The sequence below is a fragment of the Apaloderma vittatum genome, unplaced genomic scaffold (genome assembly GCF_000703405.1).
Source record: "Apaloderma vittatum isolate BGI_N311 unplaced genomic scaffold, ASM70340v1 scaffold27308, whole genome shotgun sequence".
NCBI lineage: Eukaryota > Metazoa > Chordata > Aves > Trogoniformes > Trogonidae > Apaloderma > Apaloderma vittatum.
In genome coordinates, this window is record NW_009731676.1 from 13,927 (window position 1) to 20,128 (window position 6,202).

Consider the following 6,202-nt stretch of genomic DNA (forward strand, 5'->3'; position numbering starts at 1 on the left):
CCCCCCCGGTCTGCCCCCCCCGCATCCCTACCGCCAGCCGTTCGCTCTGATCAATACTAACCACTGTGTAACAGCTCACGCATGGCTGCCTTAGTTTGCATCGATCAGACCCTTCTTCCAACAGGTAGCCTGCTATTTGAGGCAACAACTTGAGATAAACACCTACTTCTACTTCAGGCTAATTCATTTCAGGGGGATTTTCAAGGAGACCCAGTGCCCTTCTTCAGAGACTTGCAGAGACCAGAAACTCACAGCAGCTTCTCTCTGGCCAGAGCCTACACAAGACAGTGTTGTTTTCCCCACCCCTTCTGAAACGCAGCCTGTAAAAAAGACACTGTCCAAATACTTTCAAAGGACCTAGACTTGAAAATTGCATGTCAGGCTCTTCTAGTTAAGAGAGCTCGGTGGTTTGGAAAATCAGGACCGATGCCGTAACGTAGCATGTGAGTGAAGCACCCTGAATGTCCGCAGGAGGAATCTCCACAAAACCGTCCGGCAAACAGCAGTGTGCCAGCAGTCTTACTTCCCCTCTGCTCGCTGCTGTCCCCAAAGCTGCCAGCGTGTAGAATAGCGACAGTTTTGAAGGACTCCTAGGAGGTCTCTGGGCACAGACATGGTCGCTCCGTGTATGCGCTCCCGGGCCAGAGCCCGCTCTGCAGTGTGGAGCCGGACCCTCGAGAGAGGGGAGGAGCACGCACGAAAACAAGCACCTTCACCCACCACCCGACTGCGAAAACACCTGTAGACCAGACACGTCCCGCCTGGAAAGCCTCTCAGAGAGGTTACAAACACCTTTCCTGGCTGGTTTGTCCCTGTGCCCATTAGAGAGGTGGAAGGGCCGCAGGGCTGCTACGGCAGCTACAAACTTTCCAGTGAAATGAGTGTTTATTATTACAGGTTTGATGCCGTTCCCAAAAGGACCTAATCAACAAGTAATAAGGCCTCAAGAGAGCAATTAGAAACCTGAACTTTAACTCCCTTATAACCACAGCACAGAAAGCAACTTCTGCTTTGGTTGGGGGTTTGCAGCCTGGTGTGGCGCTGCGGAAGAAACACTGAAAGTCTGCAAATAGCTGCAGAACAGTATTTGAATTTGAACAACAAAGTACAAGATTAGTTTCTGTGGCAGGGCAAATGTGTACCTGGCAAAAAGCATTAATGCTTGGCAGGATTCGTGCCCAAATACATGGCCTGTATCATTTCTTTTTTTCAGTGCTTCTTCCCAGCCTTAGACAATCCCCAGAGTCATTCGATGCCTGCACACTTGCAGCATCTGCTCCCCTGAAAAAAACCCACAAACACAAAACCCCTCAGTTTTTCCGCTTGTACAGAACCAATATCTTCCTCGTTGCAGAAGCTTGAGCTACATGGTTTGCTTGAAACTTGTTCTGAATACTGTGGATGGGACATTTCAGACAGGAACTGCACATTGAGTAATTCTGGCCATAAAAAGTCACGTGGCTACTAGAAAGCGAAAAATTGCATAAGAATACGTCTGCATGGCATGGCTGCATCAGTGAGCATTGCCCAAGAGGGCTGATGTTCCTCATTGCCTGCCCGAGAGCAAGGAGGAAGCACTTGACTTTGCAGGTCTTTACGCAGAGCCGTGGCCGTGCTAACACGCACCCGCAGGCTGTTGACGTCAGTGTTGTTTGGAACTTAAGAGGTGTGTTTCTAAAAAATGTTACAGAGTTAGAGGAGTTGTTTTTCTTTTTTCTTTTTTTTTCTTTTTTTTTTTCAGATATCTGAAGGCCATTTGCCCGGGCAGAATGTGTGTGTCTGTATGTAGAGAGGAGAGCTGAGATTGTTGCACATTTCCTTTCCAACAGGAACTATAGAGGCAAAGCAAATAACACTGTGATACAGGAAACCAAGAAGAAAAAATTTCTCATGCATCTGTAAGATTAGTTGTCCATTTTGAATTTATTGACTCTTCAGCAGCCTTAGTGGGTTTCTGGGTCACGGCAGGACAAGCAGACTGACCTCTGTGTCACTGTAGTCAGTGCCTTGTGAGATGAGTATAAAGCACGTAATTTTTTTTATGTTACTGGCCATTGCAAGTCCTCCCTTTCCAGGGAACGTGGGGTAGGGATGAGTAAGCCGGCTGCAGTGAGCGTCTTCAGCAAGCCTACAGCATGTGTCTCCACGGGTGCCCTCCAGAGCTGCCCCTTCCTGGCCGAGGCTTCGTCCAAAGAGGATGACACCAGTGCTGGCCGGGAGAGGCAGCTGCAGTGGGCAGTGCGACATCCACAGCTCCACTGACAGGGACAGCCCACGCCTCCCAGCGCCGCCGCTTCTGACCAACTCAAAACTGGTGTTTTTCCAGTTGTGCAGCTGTCAGGGCAGAAGCAAAAATACTACTAAGCTAGGAGAGATACTGCTGTAAGGGTGACGCAGAAGTCCTTCTTAACTGTTCCTCAGCGAGAGAGCAGGCATTTTCCCCCACCGACGTGAGAGTCAGGTAACGGTTGGACTTGACGGTCTTGAAGGTCTTTTCCAACCATAATGATTCTATGATGGATTCTGTGATTCTAACAGGAGTGAAATGGGATAAAACTCCAGCAGCACGTGTAGAGCAGGGGAGACATTTTGATATACTGTCCCATTCTCTGGAAGGTACTTGAAGCCAACAAGCCTGGCCGTGACCGCAGGTACATGTAGGTCCATGTAGGCTTTTGCAGCCAACGGTTATGGAGCCATCAAGGTGAGGTCCTGCTCTCTTTGGGAGGTGGGAGCACCAACCCTAGGCCAGAGCTGAGCACTTCCCACTCAGAACTTTCAGCTGGGGATGCCTGCATGGTGCAGTACTGAGCCTGGGATGCCCCAGCCCCGGGAGGGCTCTGTCCCTGTCAGCCACCATGCCTATAAGGAGAGCAGACCCAAGATCTGACGATTGAGGTGAACTTCCAGACCTCCCAGCCTTGAGCAGATTTAAGGTCTCGAAAAACTTCATTTGGGTATCAGATGGAGCCAGCGGAGGGAGTGAAATGCAGGGGCGCTGGTTTTTATGTTTCAGGTGGGTCTGTCCAGTGGTGGTGGCTGGGACAGGCCGTGTGTTTGGGGCCTCTTCAGATGTATCGCTATCTGAAAGCGAATTGGTCTCGCCTGCACTCTTTTCATCCCAGTTTGTGGTCAATCTGCACCTGAAACAGAGTTTAGGACATGATTCTCATTTACTTTGGCTTTTAATTTATTTTAGCTTTGTAGTGTTTTCAGTCCGTGTTTGATTGCTTACATGCCAGTGTGTGATAAATACTGAGATCTGGCAGTAGTCTTTTGGTCCAAAATGTCTCAAAACTTTTGCCATATAGGGGTGCAGATCATGAGTCTGTAATGAGTTTATCTCAGCAATTCCTGCTCGTCGACTGTAGTAGCAAGAGCTGGAATTGAGGGAGCTTTATGAAAGACACTTAACAGCAGCGTATCAGCAGGTAACCTTCAAGGTGTGGGTGTCTGGTGACCCATTAGTTCTGATTCCCTTTCCACTCGAGAAGAAAATTCAATGCAGAGGTAGTTTGGGGTGCAAAATATGGTGTGATTGAACAGCACCATCCCAACAGTCTGTGTGGGGGTGTCCTAGGTCTGGAATATCGTTCCGGTAACTGGGTGTGTGGACTTCTTGCTTTGCAGGACTTTTCAAAACTTCCAACTTTTTACAGCCTCTTCTTTCCAGTATCCCCTGTCGTCTGCAAGCAGAAACTGTGTGTCTAGTTGTATATACTATCTGCTTTATTTTTTACACGTATTTGTGTGTTTATACACCAATTCTCAAAGAAACATTTCTTTTAGCAAAACACAAAAGCGTAACACGCTAGTAGTCTCAGTGATTGCGCTGAATACTGTGCAATTAGCTTAAAATTTTTCCTCCTTGAAATGAAATTGTATTTGTGCCTGGATCAAGCAGTTCTGCACCAGTCTTGAACTTGTTAAAGATGAAAATCAGAATAACCGCTGCAATATTGAAAAGGTAAAATGAGAACAAAATGGCATTTGGCCAATGTTTATGAATCACAGAGTATGATCATGAAATCATAAGAATAACCACCAAAAGGTAAATAAATTACCGAGGCTACTACTTATTTTCATGTGCAGTTTGACACAAAAGCTGAAGCCATGAATGATTTATACCTGTTTTAACAATAATACTCATTTTCCTGAAAGATGGTCAGCACTCAGGCTGCTGTGGGCACTGTGCCAGTTGTTGAAAGGTTAATGTCTCAGCGGCAATACATTAAATTATGAATTATACCAGTCCCAAAATGGAAGGTTATTAGCTCAGTATGTTTAATTAGCCTGGCTCGAACTTTGCCATCTGCTTGCACTGCCCATCGCTAACGCACGGCCACGTGGAATGGGAGGGTTGGAGATGAGAGGAGATGGCAGGAGCAGGAGACTCTTCACTGCCACGCCTGACCTCCTTGGTGGGTCCAAAGGCTCGTCCCCACGCCCGGCTCTGGGGACACCCTGCTGGGAACAACCAAGCCGGTCCCTGGACCCTGCAAAGGCTCCCACGCAGAAAGCGCAGGGAGTTCCGCAAGGAAAACGCCCCTTGCCTTCTCCCACGTCTGTGGGGCCGGTTGTCCCGCCAAAGCACTGGGGAGATGTTGGCAAATTCTCAACGGGAGCCCCTTTGCATCCCGGTTGCATCCCGGACCTCTCCGTGAGAGGAGGAGGACAAAAGGCGAGGGCCCGGCTTGTACCTGAGCCGTGGATGTGCCAGAGAGAGAGGAGCTCTCCTGAGGGAGGTCTGGACCCGGGCAGCACGGTGCTGGCCACGTCAGGAGGAGCAGGGCGTCCTGCCGGCCAGCGCTCCCTCTGTGGGAAGCAGCAGCTTGTGGTGGGTTTTTTTGGACAGCATCTCTTGCCAATAACTGCACAAGGCTACGATATTTAGTTTTTCAATAAATATTTAAATTTTACTTCTTTGCTTATTTATTTTTTTAAAAAGGAACAAACAGTAAATTCTCTTGATTTTTTTATTAGTTAAGATTACGTGAAACTTTTAAAATGTGATGCGCTAAGTATTACCATAAGTAATTATTCACCATTATTATGAGGTTGCTTTTGGGGGGCTATGTGTTAAAACTGGGGTCAGAAGCGTGCCCTGGAAAGTGGAATGTACAAACACGGGGGAATAACCAAAGTTGTAAGAAGCCAAACAGTCTTATTTTTAATTCTTCTTTTTCTAGGTAGGCTAACCTTGCCAAGGAGGAGAGGAATTTGGACAGACTTAACATACAGCCTGCGCAGCTTCCACTAGCTGGACCCTAAAATGAAGAGAGAGTTTATTCATTCCCATCCTGACACAGCCCACCCGAAGTAAAAGAACTTTTAACCTACAAGGAAGGTTGGATCCAACACTTTCTAATCCACCCCAACCTCTCTGCATAAAGAAGCCCATTTGATTCCGCTGGCTATCAAGTCCCCACATTTCTGTGTCGATGTGAAGAGTAAAGAAAGACTCTGGCGGAAATTCGAAGGCGTCCAAGTCAGCGTAAGAGACAACACCAGGTAGAGGCTCAATTCCTTTTTCTTAATTTCCTTACAGTAGTTATTTCTTCTCTTCCCCTTGAGTTTTTGCTGATTCCCTCTTCTTTGCATTAGCAAAGCCTCTGTACTCGTGCTTCTGGAGCAGGTGGCACAGTCGGAATATCGGAGCGATCTGTATTACTGTAAAACCTGCAGACAGAAATAGAAAGTAAATGGAAGATGAATTGATCAGAGGAAAGGCAAAGGATGGAGGGGATAAAATGAAGGGAAGGAAAAACAAGAATAATACGTTGCCTGCGTACTACAGTAATTTATTATTTTTATATGGTGCCCAGGGTGCACGGTATCTGTTTTACTGAACAAATAGAAAAAAGAGTTCTCGGCCTCAAACAGCCAACATATTAATTTAGAGGGTGACAGCCTGGCGAAACAAGCAGTCAGGCCGGTGCAACGAGGAATAATTTAGTGCTTGCGGAGCATGAATTACTTTCCTTTGGTATCCGCACATGTGTATGCCATCAGATGGAAGTCTCTTGGGCTCGTAATAACTTACTGTAGAAGAAAAATTTCCCTTCCAGGAAAGTTCTGAGAGGGCTGGGAGGGGGGTGTCTGAGGGCACGGGCGAGGGGTTTGTCTTGGGGGGCAAGGAGGCCGCCAGGTCTGTGCCCTGGGACACAAGGGATGACAGCTCGACCCCAGCCTGGGCACAAAG